Source organism: Brachyhypopomus gauderio, chromosome 9, assembly GCF_052324685.1.
Source record: "Brachyhypopomus gauderio isolate BG-103 chromosome 9, BGAUD_0.2, whole genome shotgun sequence".
Taxonomy (NCBI): Eukaryota; Metazoa; Chordata; class Actinopteri; order Gymnotiformes; family Hypopomidae; genus Brachyhypopomus; species Brachyhypopomus gauderio.
This window is the reverse complement of record NC_135219.1, coordinates 9,803,044-9,819,506: the sequence shown is the minus strand read 5'-3', so window position 1 is coordinate 9,819,506 and position 16,463 is coordinate 9,803,044. Positions and strand designations below refer to the sequence as shown.

At 44.8% G+C, this 16,463-nt stretch overlaps 1 pseudogene across 1 annotated transcript; it reads left to right on the top strand.

The window, feature by feature from the left end:
- The first annotated feature begins 6,807 nt into the window (after positions 1-6,807).
- Positions 6,808-12,014, top strand: LOC143522947 (exocyst complex component 3-like; annotated as a pseudogene). The gene is made up of 7 exons (XR_013133179.1): positions 6,808-6,916; positions 7,925-8,101; positions 8,584-9,232; positions 9,345-9,589; positions 11,020-11,114; positions 11,286-11,378; positions 11,807-12,014. The product of XR_013133179.1 is annotated as an exocyst complex component 3-like (transcript).
- The last annotated feature ends 4,449 nt before the right edge of the window (positions 12,015-16,463 follow it).

Sequence of the window (16,463 nt, the reverse complement as noted above, 5' to 3'; positions counted from 1 at the left end):
CCCCCAATGCTGCGAAGGGTTTTATGGAATTCAGTGCACATTTGTAATTGTGTTCATAATGAAATCTTACAAGGACTTGTTAAAGAACTAAATGCAACTAAGATAGCATCAATTTTTTTTGTCATAAAGTATTAAATGGCCTTTTTGTGATTTCTTCATTGACACAATTATTCAACCCCTTTACGACTACCACTCCTAAGAACAGAGGTTCATTCCAGTGTTTTCCATCAGGTATTGAAAACATCTGTGGATGTCAACGAGCAGCAATCAAGCATGATAAGCACCAATTAGGCAGATTTAAAAGGACTGTGATACTCAGCTCCTTCTAGACATCTACTGGTGTGTTTCCAAGCATGGTGAAGGCAAGAGAATGGTCCCAGAAGACAAGAGAAGAGGTTATTGCTCTTCACAAGAATGGCAATGGATATAAAAAGATTGCGAAGTTGTTAAATATTCCAAGAGACACTATCGGAAGTATCATTCGCAAGTTCAAGTTAAAGGGCACAGTGGAAACGTTACCTGGTCGTGGCAGAAAGAAGATCCTGACCGCGACTGCTGTGCGCTACCTGAAGCGTAATGTGGAGAAAAATCCCCGCGTGACTGCTAAAGGAACTGAAAAAAGACCTGTCAGATGTGGGCACTGAAGTTTCAGTTCAGACAATAAGGCGCGCACTGCATAACGAAGACCTCCATGCCAGAACGCCCAGACGCACCCCCTTGCTGACTCCAAAGAACAAGAAAAGTCGACTGCAGTATGCCAAAAGTCATGTGGACAAGCCACAAAGGTTTTGGAACAGTGTACTGTGGTCAGATGAAACTAAATTAGAACTGTTTGGGACAATGGACCAGCGCTATGTTTGGAGAAGGAAGAACCAGGCTTATGAACAAAAGAACACCTTGCCTACTGTGAAGCATGGCGGGGGGTCAATTATGCTTTGGGGCTGTTTTGCTTCTAATGGTACAGGAAAGCTTCAACGTGTGCAGGGTACCATGAATTCCCTTCAGTACCAGGAGATCTTGGAGGAAAATGTGATGGAGTCAGTCACAAACCTGCGGCTTGGGAGACGTTGGACCTTCCAACAGGACAATGATCCGAAGCACACATCCAAGTCCACTAGAGCATGGTTGAACATGAAAGGCTGGAACATTCTAGAGTGGCCATCGCAATCACCAGACTTAAATCCAATTGAGAACCTCTGGTGGGACCTAAAGAAGGCAGTTGCAGTGCGCAAGCCTAAGAATGTGACTGAACTGGAGGCTTTTGCCCATGAAAAATGGGCTAAGATACCCATAGGTCGCTGCAAGACACTTGTGTCAAGCTATGCTTCACGCTTGAAAGCTGTCATAACTGGAAAAGGATGTTGTACTAAGTACTAAAAAATAATGTCACTAGGGGGTTGAATAAAACTGATAATGATGTGAGCACAGTAAAGACATTTGTGGTTATTCCATCATAAATATTATGTTATGTTTGTCTAATTTATAAGTGCCTCTTTGATATAATTGTAAATAAGATGACTGAAATGATCAAAATCAATGTCAAACTGGCCAAAACACTTTATTTCAGTGGGGGTTGAATAAATTTGATCACAACTGTATGTACAATTACAGTATATGAGATCAATCAATCAATCAATCAAATTTTATTTATATAGCGCTTTTTACAACAGTTGTTGTCACAAAGCAGCTTTACAAGTGCTGAGTCCTAGCCCCCAGTGAGCAAGCCAAAGGCGACAGTGGCAAGGAAAAACTCCCTAGTTTTTTGCACGAGGAAGAAACCTTGAGAGGAACCAAGACTCAGGGGGGGAACCCATCCTCCTCTGGCCGACACCGGTCACCAAGACAACAACAACAATTTATACAGAAAGAAGAGAAAGAAAAGGAAAAAGATCTAATAATGTCCATCATGGTGTAGGCATCCGGTTAGGCAGGAGGTGGCTGGCCCAGGATGGATCGCTGGTCTCCTCATCTCATTATTCCTCAAGCAGGCGGGCAGCCATGTGGAGAAATGAAACAGGGAAAATTAGCGCTGCATGGGGACATATACAGTACAGGTGAAATTATAAACATTTCTGGAGTGTGGCAGCAACTCCAGCATTAAGTTAAACTATTACAGCCTAGCTAAAAAAAGATATGTGTAGTTACTGTGAAGGAAATATTGATTATATTCATGTGTGATTCATGTTAATCATGTCCATGCAGACACTATAGCACGGTCTGTGTGAAAAGTACTGCTTAGTAGTTAACTGTAACCATATTGAAGATGTTTTTCTGTAAGACTGAAGTTTTCTGTGCAGCAGCAGAGTTAGTGATAATATTGCTTATCTGTTTCTAAGCACCCAAGGTTGAATCCTAGCGAAACTGATAACTGCTCCTGGGAAGCAGGCATCCTTAGTTTTTTCTACACACACACTTTAACTATAGGAATCTGGACTGAGAGAGACAGTTCAGAGTTACTGCATGAAGCGTAAGCTTCACATCATACTTTTATACTTTTATATTTTGTAACTCTCTTGCTATCAAATAAATACTGCTTAATATATTATAAGACCTCGAATTCTGTGCCATCAATTCCACCACATTACAGAATATGAGATATATATGTGTGTTTTATGGTATTATATAAACAGTTGATAATGCACTCGCCCTGTATATATTGCACATATTTAAATTTTGCACTTATTTTGTGAGTGAGAAGTCCACACACAAATGTGGGGTGGATGTTGAATTTTGTAATCAGTGTGTATGTGAGCTTAATGTGGTAATGGATTTTGGAAAAAAAAAACTGTTCTTGAATCAGTTTGTCTGTGTTCTGATGCACCTGTAGCACTTCACTGAGTGCAACAAGTGAAACAGTTCGAAGGCCAGGTGGGTGCTGTCCTCGATTATGTTCTTTGCTCTGCTGAGGCAGCGCGATGTATAGATGTCCATCAGGGAGGGGAGAGGGCAGCCAATGATCTTCTGTGCTGTCTTGATTACTCTCTGCAATCTCTCTCTGTTGGCCATGGTGCAGCTGCCATACCATGCAGTATGTCAGCAGGCTCTCTATGGAGGCACGATAAAACAGTAGCAGCAAGTTGGAGTACAAGTTGTGTTTCCTAAAAACTCTCAGGAAGTATAGCCTCTGTTGAGCCTTTTGATGACCGCTGTGGTGTTCTCTGTCCAGTCGAGGTCAGCGAAGATAAGGACGCCAAGAAACCAGAAGGCGTGGACCCTTTCCACACGCTCGCCGTTGACGTGAAGGGGGGCTAGGTCGGTGCTGAGCTTCCTGAAGTCAACGATGATTTCCTTGGTTTTTTTGGTGTTCAGAGTCAGGTTATTCTCTATGCACCAGGCTGCTAACTCCAGGACCTCCTGTCTGTCAGCTGCTTCGTCTCCCTTAGTGATTAGTCCGACCACCGTGGTGTCATCAGCAAACTTGATGATGACGTTGTTGTTGTGGGTTGGACTGCAGTCGTGGGTGTAGAGGCAGTACAGCAGGGGGTTCAGCACACAGCCCTGTGGGGAACCAGTGCTTAACGTATGAGTAGAGGAGAGGTGGGGGCCAAGTCTCACAGACTGGGGGCAGTTCGTTAAAAAGTCCTTTATCCAGGCACATGTGAGAGAGGGGAGTCCAAGAGTGTCCAGTTTGGTGATGAGTTTGTCTGGGATTATGAATGAATGAATGTTCAATACCCAAGGCGCTTTACAATTTTAAAACAGGTACAAGTCTCAGACAACCAATCACACACACACACAACGGCAAGAAGCGGCAGCCAAATGCACACGGCGTACTCTCTACTGGGATCCACAGCCCCCTGGGGGACTGAATGGGGTGCAGAAAGGGGAGAGAGGACAGACCCTAGTGGCCGAGCACCATCCACCACTGGGCATACATTTATATTACATTTACATTTTATGGCATTTGGCAGAAGCCCTTATCCAGAGCGACTTACATTTTATCTCATTTTTATACAATTGAGCAATTGAGGGGGCCTTGCTCAGGGGCACCTCAGTCATGGCCTCAGGTCTGGGAATCGAACACACGACCCAGTCACACCAGTTCCCTAACCGCCAGGCCATGACTGGGGTGGGCATACAAGCACATACAAGCACACACACTCAGTCACTACTTTTTTTTATTTAACAGAGTTACACAGACACACACACACACTCAGGGAGAATTTGTCAGGCACTGCCAATTTACCTAACCTCTATGTTTTTGGACTGTGGGAGGAAACCGGAGATCCCGGAGGAAACCCACACAAACACAGGGAGAACATGGAAACTCCACTCAGATAGGGACTTGAACCCAAGACCCCAGTGCTGTCTTGTGACCGGAGGGTCATGGGTTCGATTCCCAGACCAAGGGCCATGACTGAGGTGCCCTTGAGCAAGGCACCTAACCCCAACTGCTCCCCAGGTGCCGGGCTAGGGCTGCCCACCGCTCTGGGCACATGTGATCCACAGCCCCCTAGTAATCACTAGTGTGTGTGTGTGTGTGTGTGTGTTCTTACTGCACAGATGGGTTAAAAGCAGAGGACAAATTTCGATTGTGGTGTAAAAATCACAATTGATAAAATATGGCACATTTACTTCAAGCTTTTCAAAAGTTTGTGCTGCTATGTCATAACATACACAGTATATTTTAACATAATTTAACATTGACAAGTGGGGGGAATAAATATTTTACATATTTGTTGTTAAAAGAGTGTGGGAACCAACAGGGGCGTAGCAGCAAATTCTGGGCCCTGTACACTCTCAATGTCAGTGGGCCCCTTTAAATGCCAGTAAATGAGCTACATGAGCAAAATGGGCCCCTCTCCCTACTCCGGCCCAGGGTAGTCAGGGCCACTTTTGCCCCTCTCCCACGCCCGTGGGAAGCAAAATGTCTTCCACTGAGCAGAAGGGGAATTTTATAATTATCTTTCTCAGCCAACACTACAACAGCGTGACTAATGTAAAAGGAAAGTGAAACGGGAAACTTTCTCTCCGCGAGGGCATCTTGCCCAGCTCCCTCTCTCATGCCACGTCACATGATGGTGTCAGCCTATTGGATGACTATGCCATATAGCAGGGGTCTCCAACACGTCGCTCGCGAGCTACCAGTAGCTCGCCACCCCTTTCCGAGTAGCTCGCCAAAGGGCCAATGAATTACATATAAATTTGTAAACCTAATTGGTCCCATTGAAAAATCTACTTAAATTTATGTCCAATCAAAATTCACAGTTGTCCCTCCCCTTCTAACACTAAATGATTATTCGCCAATTATACAACAGTTAGTTCACAATCCGACTGGTTGAGAAGTGTTCTAACCCTGCAGATATGTGTGATAACAGCACGGTATTCTCATTCTCTGTATCACTCGTTGTCAAGTAACGGCATGTACATATATTCACGATAACACACTCCCTCTCATGTTCTATTGCTCAATTAACTGTCAATCAAAAAGTTAGGCTGCCGTCAATATTGAATAAACCAGGGGTCACCCACGTCATGAGTCGCCCGCGGGCTTGTTTTAAAAATAGCTCACTATAGTGCCATGCACCAAAGCGCTGCATCATTTATGTTTTTGCTACTATTATAGATTGTCCGCGGTTGCTAACGGTCTTCCTGCTTAGCAATCGACACTCGCACGCGCAACTTTCGTTCGCCACACCCCCCCCCCCCCCCAACATCTGGTAGCCCTCCGCATTAACTGGTATCCAAGAAGTAGCTCCCAGTTCCAAAAAGGTTGGAGACCCCTGCCATATAGTAAGGGCGTACTCACACTAGGCTCTGTGATCCGGGCCCGGGCACGGTTCCCTGCCGAAGCACGGTTCGTTTGGCTAGTGTGAGCGCTCCAACTGTGCCCGGGCCCGGATCAGTTAACCGTGCTCGGGCCCGCTTGAAGAGGTGGGCCAGGGCACGATTCATCACGGTTCGCTTCTAGTGTGAGCGCTATCCGTGCCCGGGCCCGCTTGGTGCCTTGTCTTCATTTCACTGGAACTCAAACATGACATCAGTGATGCGACGCTCACGTTAAACAGTCATAGCGGCAAAGCGATTAGCAGACAATCGTTGTGTTAAATTATTGATAAATCTGTGCTTGCACCGTTTTTCTGCACTCCCAAAACGACTCCAAAAATACAATAAAAAGAGAATCGTGAACTCCATAATGTTGTGCGAGCGCGCTTTTTTCCCAAATAAAGTCACGTTGTGGTGAAGTAAGCGTGCTCGGGCCGGCTTGATGAAGGCAGTGGCTGTGTTCGAAATAGACTACTACATACTGGATACTGCATACTGGACTCAGTATATACTGGTTACTGCATACTGGTCTAATAGTAGACTATTTCGAACACAGCCAGTGTGAGTGCAGGCCAGAGGGGGAGTGGGGAGGGGGGATAACCGGGCCCCAGCACGGAACGAGCAAACCGTGCCTAGTGTGAGTACGCCCTTAGAGTGCAGCTGGATCTCACACTGACGCTGGCTGTGTTCGAAATAGTCTACTACATACTACTGGCATACTGATCGAGCCCCAAATCAGTATGTCGTATGCAGTATGTGACCAAAATGAAAATTTCCAGTACGCAAAACATACCCGGATGACTACTTCCGCAAAATATTCCAGTACGCGAACAGAGCTATCTTCGAGGTGTACTGCATCCCATCATGCAACACTACGTTCACGTGACCCCGTAGTGTGCTTTGCTTTTGTCGCATACTGGAAACTGTACTGGATACTACTACGAGGACCAGTATGCAGTATCCAGTATATACTGAGTCCAGTATGCAGTATCCAGTATGTAGTAGTCTATTTCGAACACAGCCGCTGTTTCTCACACAAGAGCATTCACACTCACAGAAGACGTCCTGATAAAGACCTTTCAATTAAACACCTGATAAAGCCAAACGTTTCCTATGATGGTAAAAAGGTTCAATCTTGTAAAGCGAAAAGGTAAGCAATCTCTTTTAGCGTAGACAGATTTAGGAAATATACTTTACTACACTCTGTTCTGTTCTATTCTTGCAATTACAACAAAAAGATTTTTTTATTGTCTTTATGTAATTTAATGGGTACTTAAATTCACAGCCTATGATGTTTGGCCAAATGCTTATTTTACAATTTCGAACACTGTGAAAAGTACGCCCTAGATATACATTGTGGGATTATGTGGGAGGACGTTTGATGAAAACAAAATGCGATTTCTCTTTGAAAATAGACAGGCTACTTGCTAATGTATGTTTTGTTAGTAGCCCATGTCAGTGCCCCCTACTGGAATAACGGAGGTTTGAACGTTTCCCATATGTCATGAAGGATATTCCACAAGATTATTTTAATTTAAAGCATTCAGGATTTACTTGCACTAGATTACTAGACATAGGCTAATGCACACATGACACATGCACTAGACATAACTGGACCGGTATCCTTGCTGCGAAGCAATGTAAAATACGATAAAAGACGTTTCTTCTCGAATTGCGTACCATGAAAAGGATTGCAACTCACCACTTTATTATACCACAGTTACTTCCGACCCTACAATGTGATTTGGCTGAGAGGCGATCTAGGAGTGCCAATATTACACGTTATAGCACAATATTACTCCCATGTATAGCACTCCCTCTCGTGTTGCGTAAGTATTCCGTCGTGTAGCACTCATTAGACACCCTAATGTTATTTCATGCATTTCATGCCTCCAGTAGCCTACAGGTATAAATATCGAGTACATATTTAGACATTTTCATTTATCAATTTGATGCGCTGCCTTGAGTCATCACATTGACGTTCCCAATAACGTCACTTTGGCGAGATGTTTGATCAGAGTTCGTTTTACGGTACGCATCTGGTTTCGTTATTTTCTTTTGACTGAAACATAGACTAAAAACTGCAAATAAGGCAGCTAATACAGAAAGATAACCATGGTTGCGCGGTGGGACGTGGTGTGATTTTGTGATGTTGTAGATGAGCAAGAGTCGCCTGGAGCAGGCACGTCTGCGCCGGTGGTGGAACAAACTGAAAAGTCCAGTGATCCAGATAAGAAACGCAAAATGAAGATACAAATTCTGAGCAAAATAAAAACTAAATTCTTTCTGAAGCCTCAGAAGGATCCTGCTGATGGCATCCCTGACACTCAATCAGGTACAGCCTACTAAAATTTAAAAATCTTCCTCTATTCATCTCGAAGCCCAGACATTGTGGGTCTCTCCCAAAACCTGTTGAGGTGTTTAAGCAGCATCCTAACCGACATTTAGCGGTTAGCATTTATGCCTCAAGGTGTGAATAGCCAGCTAATAAACGTCTTGGGGCAACAAGCAGCGATAAATAAAAGCGTGATAATATGTAAAGAGCAGAGAAAAAATGTCATGCTGACACGCCGAGGGCGTCAACAAGGTGTGATGAAAGTGTCTGCGTTGTGGGGTTAATCATGCGTTAGGGTCTGAGGAACCATTCGATGCTGACTTAAAATTCGTTCAGTTTAAGGTATCACAGTAGGCAGCATATTTAATGTATCTTAACAATTGGGACAGCCTACGTGTCATGAGTGTACACACTGTGATGTAAAAGACAAGGTTTTTGGACAGACCCAATATCTACATAATTAAAGTGATGTGTATTTTCAGAGATCCCGGTGGTACTGGATTTCACCCAGAATCTACAACAGCATCATTTGGCAGAAGCTGACAGGCAACTTTTAGAACAAGAGGTAAACCTCTTCATCTCAGAATCAGACGAGCCATGTGCATACTCTGAGAATGATGAGGACAAGTTGCACACGAACTATGAGAGCCTTATGCTGCAACTGTGGTTAGCCATCGAGGACTCCTTCAACAAGGAGAACCAGGAGACATTGAGGAGTGCTATGACTGCCATTCTTCAAGAGGAGCAGCGAGACAGACACTGGATGGAGTTGGATGAAGAGCAACGTCCACGTTGGAGGCCCTTGAGGTGTCGACAGATCCATGACACACTGCTCAAGAAGGTGGTGGAACTACGGCTGCGACAGGCAGGAGAAGACGAGAGCGGGGCTAATGACCTGTCCACTTCCCTCAACACAGAGGTCTGCCGGATGGGCAAGCAAATTCAGAGAGACCTGCTGATAGTGGTTAAAGACATACAGGGATGCTACAGCCCAGAGTTTAACGTGTGCAACATGTATGCTGAGCTCTACCATCAGGCTTTCTCCACCAAACTCATGGAATTGACTCGTTCCAACATCAACTTGGAAGAATGTGCCTACATCTTAAGTTGGATTAATACATATTATTTAGGGTAGGTGAAAACTGATTGTGTTTTATCATCAATGTAACCCTTCATTATGTTCAATGAGATGTACTCTACCAGAGGTCAACACAATTTTGTGTGTTTGAACATTGCCTTTCAGCAATGTGATGCAACAGAAAGAGCTGGAATCACACAAACAGTGAATCACTGGGAGTTTTGTTACCAGAAGAAACTGTAGAAACTATAAACTGTAGAAACTTGATTTTATAAACTTGTTTAGAGGCTGAGCTGAAGAAATGGCTATCCAACGCTCTAAAAAAAGAGGAAAAATTTTGGCAGGATAACCAAACACCTGAACTCATTGACGGATACTTCATTTCCAATCTCGGCTTGGATGTTATACATGTATGAATAAACAGTGTTGACTCAATACATAATACAATTTCCGCTTTTTAAAAAAGGGGACCGGAGAGTGTGCCCCAATTATCGGGGTATCACACTTCTTAGCCTTCCTGGTAAGGTCTACTCTAGGGTACTGGAAAGGAGAGTTTGGCTGATAGTCGAACCTCGGATCCAAGAGGAACAATGCGGTTTTCGTCCTGGCCGTGGAACACTGGACCAGCTTTATACCCTTCATAGGGTGCTCGAGGGTTCATGGGAGTATGCCCAACCAGTCCACATGTGTTTTGTGGATCTGGAGAAGGCATTCGATCGTGTTCCTCGTGGTATTCTGTGGGGAGTGCTCCAGGAGTATGGAATCGGGGGTCCTCTACTAAGGGCTGTCCGGTCTCTGTATGATCGGAGCAGGAGTTTGGTTCGCATGGCCGGCAGTAAGTCAGACCTGTTTCCGGTGCATGTTGGACTCTGTCAGGGCTGCCCCTTGTCACCGGTCCTGTTCATAATTTTTATGGACAGGATCTCAAGGCGCAGCCAAGGGCCGGAGGGAGTCCTGTTTGGAGGCCACAGGATCTCGTCCCTGCTATTTGCAGATGATGTTGTTCTGTTGGCAGCTTCGGGCCAGGACCTTCAGCACGCATTGGGGCGGTTTGCAGCCGAGTGTGAAGCAGCTGGGATGAGAATCAGCACCTCTAAGTCCGTGGCCATGGTTCTCGACCAGAAAAGGGTAGCTTGCTCCCTTCAGGTGGGTGGAGAAGTCCTGCCTCAAGTGGAGGAGTTTAAGTATCTCAGGATCTTGTTCACGAGTGAGGGAAGAATGGAGCGTGAGATCGACAGACGGATTGGTGCAGCTTCCGCAGTAATGGTCATGAGCTTTGGGTAATGACAGAAAGAACGAGATCGCGGATACAAGCGGCCGAAATGAGTTTCCTCCGCAGAGTGGCTGGGCGCACCCTTAGAGATAGGGTGAGAAGCGCGGCCACTCGGGAGGAGCTCGGAGTAGAACCACTGCTCCTCCACATCGAGAGGAGTCAGTTGAGGTGGCTTGGGCACCTGTTTCGGATGCCCCCCGGGCGCCTTCCTAGGGAGGTGTTCCAGGCATGTCCCCCGTGGAGGAGGCCCCGAGGAAAACCCAGGACACGTTGGCGAGACTATGTCTCTCGACTGGCCTGGGAACGTCTCGGTGTTCCACCCGAGGAGCTGGCTGAGGTGTCTGGGGAGAGGGAGGTTTGGGTTTCCCTGCTCAGACTGCTACCTCCGTGACCCGGCTCCGGATAAGCGGTAGATAATGGATGGATGGATGGATGGACTCAATACATATGATCTACAAGGGACACAGCGTGTTTGACTCAATATAATTTGGTTGTTTTTAGTATAGCTCTAATTCACACCCTCAGTCCTCATGCATCACATTTACCCTTGACCCTCTCACCTTACAGCTTGTTAATGAAACCATGAAAATATCCCGGACTACTTTGGGTAATGAAGATAAATGTCAGAGGATTCTGTATCAGCTGGATACCTTCCTAGTGAGGTAAAGTGCAGTACTAATGCTTTGTTTCATATGTGTTAAGACCATCACTGGACTGGGCTGTTTCACCTCTACACAGATCTGTTTCACCTTCACTTTACTGGAACTCAACTTTCAAAATATTTGTTCTATATGCAAAATAAATGTCTGTATAAACATATTTTCTCTTTGCAGCTACAAGAAATGCATAGATGAACTCATCAAAGGGAAATACAAGCATGTCGCAGATAATGTCAAGGCAAATCTGGTCAGCATCAAACAGTTAAGGTATAAATGCTATAATCTAAATCCTTTATAAATCCTAAATCAGCATATAGAAAATTTCATAGATACAAATTAATTGTTGCATTACCTACAATAAATTGAAAATAAGATTTTGATTTTAACTTAGTAGCAGTGAAACACACATTTTATTAACACACGGTGGAGTCCAGCGCGGATAACGCACAGCACTCTGACATTAAACACAAATGGCACGAGCTTCAGACAAAGACGAGCACGGGACATTGCGCGAAAGCACATTAAATAGACGAACTACACAATCCCCAGTGATCACGAGACGAGCCACAGGTGCCAAAACTTTCCCACTGAGGTTCTTCTCCATGGAGCAGCATCTCAACACTTTGCTAAACAATGTTGCTGTGTGTGGTGCAAGAAAATGAACTTTTGAAAATAAAACAGTATTATGTCCACAGGGAGTATATAGAGGTGACACAGAGTCTTACAGCAGACTACAGAGCAGCTTTGCTGTCCACTGCAGCAGACCTGAGAGACTCCTGCCACAAATGCCTTCTCAATCCGATACACAGTGGACTTAAGGTAACCATCCAACCAACGTTGAACATTTCACGTTATATAACGTTGTAGGAAGCCAGTCAAATTACTTTTGAATGTTTTAGCACAGCCAATAAAACCTGAGGTTTGTTTTCACAACACACCTTCCTGTTCCTTTGCCCAAATCACAGCTGTTTGATTAGTCACATGATGAAGGAAACTAAGTATTTAACAGCAGTTTACATTATGGCAGTCAGAGTTGTTTCTTAGCAACTAGTGGCCAGAGGAATTATGCAGCAGAAGTAGATTCCATGACAACAAGCTGCTGAAGCAGGAAGAACAGAGGCCTTTCTGAAGGGAACATCTCCTGCATCAATTATACATGTTCATGTTGTAATGTGGTGGCTTGCCAGAGGTGGGAAGCAAACCCAATTCACTGAGGTTAACTGGACGAGCTACCACAGGGTGTTAATCGGTACCACATGGGAGTAAACGGTAGGAAAATAGTCTATGCGGATCAGGACAAGAACCTGGGTCACCACTGTCAGGGCTGACCCCGGAATCGCTCCTCCTGTCGCCACATGAGAAGACTAGCGAACCAGCGCTCACGAACCAGAGCTCACACGCAAACCAGCACTCGCTCACAAACCAGCATTTGCTCGCATACTCGTTCTCAAACACGCAATCAGCAATGATGACCTGCAGCTGTCCTTCCTATTATAGGATGGCTGCAGAGTCTCAATGTTGAGTTGTTTATTGTCATCTCCACGCGCTGGTGTCTTCTGTTTGTTTCATTTTTCTCGCTTTGAGGATTTTTTAGTTTCACTCTGTTTTCACTTTCCTTCATTCTTCGTCTTTCACAGAGATTTTGTTTTTGCGCTTTTCCCGTATTCCTTTTTGGCGGAGGTTGTAGTTCCCTGTTTCTTTTGTGATTGGCATTTGGGTTTGTCTCCTGTTAAATATTTCACACGTTGTATGTGGGTTTGCAGACCAACGTGTAACAGAACAACTCAGCCTAACAATGAACCCAGTTATGTCACAGGAGATAATGGATTTGAGAACTGCAATATCACAGCAAGGGCAAATGTTAGGTAGGCACTAACACTCCAACAAATACTTGCTCAGTTACGGAACCTACCGTGCAGGCTGCCACCCAAGTAGCACAACAACCGGTCAGCCCAAGCAGTTCTCCCACTCCCGAGTCCTCTGCTGCCTTGGCTCGGTTAGAGCCCGCCCTACCAGCACCTAGGCATTACTCTGGGGATCTGGAAAAATGTTGGGGCTTTTTGCTTTATTGCTCTCTTATTTTCGAACAACAACCCTCGTGCTTCCCTACTGAAAAAGCCAAAGTGGCTTATGTGCTCACGCTTCTCTTAGGCAAGGCAGTAGCCTGGGCAACACCCGTCTGGGAAAACCAACCTGAACTCTGTGCGTCTTACGAAAGGTTTCCCCAGGCCATGCGTGATACGTTTTTTCACCTGGCCTCTGGGGGCGTAGTGGGCGCCCGGTTGTTATGCATACACCAAGGCAAAAGATCTGTGTCTGACTACTCCTTGGAGTTCAGGATGCTGGCCGCCAAGAGTGGGTGGGGTGCTACAGCCTTGTTGGCCGTCTATCAGGAGGGATTAAACGAGGGGTTAAAAGATGAGTTGGCTGTTCGTGATCCTCCTGACAGTTTAAACTTCTGCATAAATCTTACAGTTCAATTAGATAATAGGCTTAACTTAACGCAAACGAAAACAGCGACGCCGGTCCCAGTTTGTGGTCTCCTCGTATGTTGATACACCTAACCTGGTCCCTAAGGAAGACGAGGTTAGAGTGAACGGTCAAGAGGGGGGACGCTGTGCTGTGTGGAGGATGTAGACGCATTTCCCCGGTGCTCTGAGAGATTATGGTTTAAACTTCACTATATGTAGCCTCGAGTTTTATTAATGTACATTTGTTTTAACTGTTTCAGAAGCAGTTGGACTGATTAACGTCCCTATTCGTGACCATGGGCGCAGATGAAAATTCTGAAGTGAGGGGGACCAAACTGTACAATATATATGCTTGTAGATGCTAGATTTCGGATGGGGTCAATATAAATCTGGAGGGGACATGTCCCCCCGTCCCCAGTGCGCCCCTGTTCGTGACCACAATGTCATCTATTCTTGCTAAACTAGAGTCTTTGAAACCAGGCCGCAAAGCTGCATCACTCTCCGAGTCTAAGGTGGGGGAAAATGTTCAGCCCAAGGAAGCCGTTCGTGCCTCGCTGCTGTAAACCATGATGGACTCGCTAAAAGCGGACATTTGCCGGGAAATTGATTCACTGACTCAGTCTGTGCTCCAAAATTGCAGCCATACGGCGAGAATTCTCCAACTCCATCGGACCCCTACAGCAGAAGGTGGATTTGCACGGTGAGACAGTGCGGGAGTTGGAGCACGTGACCATGGACCACAGTGAGCAGGTAACGGAGCTGCAGACAGCGGTTAAGAAACTCACGGCTCAAACTAAATGCCTCAAACAGAAGTGTGAAGACCTTGAAGCGTGTTTGAGGAGGAATAACTTGCGGATTGTGGGCATCCCGGAGGGATCTGAGAGGTAACAAAGTTTGGACAGGTAACAAAGTTTGTTTCCCTGCTCCTCCGGGATCTGCTCAAGATGGGGGAGAAGCCGCTGTTAGATCGGGCTCACAGAGCTCTTCGTGCAAGGCCAAATGAAGATGTGCCACAGCCTTTCATTGTCAGAGTGCACTTCTTCCAAATTAGAAACGAGATCCCACAACGAGCCGGGAAGCTTGCCCCCTTGGTGTATAATGGCAAAAGAGTCTTCATCTCTCCAGATTACACCTCTTCAGTCTCGAAGAGAAGATCCACCTTTAATGGCGTTAAGCGCCAGCTGTGTTCCTGTGCAAACATGAAATTCGGACTTCCAAACGAAGCCAACAACTTTGTTGACAAACATTGCAAAGGATCCACTTCTATCAGTGCTGAGGGGTGAGCTACCTTAGTGAGGCTGTAGGTTTAAACTAGTCAATGGTCTGGAGTTTTGTAGCTGAACAACTTGAATTTAACGTTTATTTTTTTAAGTTGTTGTTTGTTAGTTGTGAGGCTTGGTTGTTTAATCTTTATTGTTGACATTATTACTTAATACCATAATTCCTCTCACATGGCACTTCTGAATTAATAGGAAGCTGCTATGGAGCGTTTTGTATTCAGTTTGTTGGGATTTGCTTGCCATTGCATCTCAATTGGGGAGATGCTGGACTTGGGGGGGGGGGGGGTGTTTTTTTTTTGTGGAATATTACGCCAGTTAATGTAAATTTAAGGCTCTGTGCGGGTCAGTATATGCACTTGTTATGTCTGTATTATTACATATTTCCTTTAGCTCTAGTTAGGGATTACTCTGAACAGAAGGTACCTCTTTATGCTGATGATTTACTGTTATATGTTTTTGATATTCCAACATCAATTCCTGTGGTTTTGGCTATTCTTGATTTGTTTTCTTATATATCAGGATACAAAAGCAAAAGACAAACATGCAAAGCAGTAACATCTCAGCATGCCACACCCTGCCTCGAAAAGATAGCAAAGCAAAGCCTACCATAGTGGTTTGATTCGTGAATAGGAAACACAAACCTGAACTTCTACGACAGGCAAAGAAGCTGAAAGGGACTGGAGTCTATATCAATGACAGTGGTGGACAGTAACTAAGTAAATGTAATTCGTTACTGTACTTAAGTAACATTTCCATGTATCTGTACTTTACTCAAGTACTTTTATTTGGTAAGACTTTATACTTTTACTTCACTACATTTCAAAGCGAAAATTTTTACTTTTCACTTCGTTACATTTACAGAAACATCTCGTTCCTTTTTCATTTTTAAATCAACGCTTAATAAAATACCGACAGGTCAAAGTGTACCGTGTCACAGACTATAACCAATCAGCGCTCAGTAAGAGATTAAGATTTGTACGCTAAATGGCTGAGGATCTGACATGGCTGCAACAGATGGCTTCCCCCAACACCCCTGGCCTTATTTAGCCAATTCAATTGTTTGAATTCCTTGAAAAGAAAAATGATTCGTGTTCCTCCTCTGCATTCCGAAGAACACATCGCTGTCATCATTTATGAACTCGCCGTCAAACTTGAAAAAACACATCGAAGTAAGTTCGCCATTAGATGAGTAGGTTTATATACCCCGGTTAATTATATCACATTGAAATACACTACATTTAATATATGCTTTTATCCAAAGCAGTGTGCTAGTACCCAAATTGCAATCTGTGGAGATGCTAAACGCCAGTTTAACACAGGAGACTCCCACATCAAACGTTAAAGTCGGGGACACATACACGCGAATTTGGCCAAGCGAAGCGAACTTCGCAATTCATTCCTATGAGGGAGGCGAAGGCAAGCAAATATGAGCGAAGCAAAATTATAAAATTTATTATTATCAGGGTTGGGGGGCGGGGCGGCGGCATGTGTGTAAAATGTTGGTGGGGTGGCGGCGAGTGTAAATTGTTGAACACAAATTAAGTATTATATCGCGATCGATCGCCAGAGCGAACTAGTAACTCATTGAATCATATATGTAG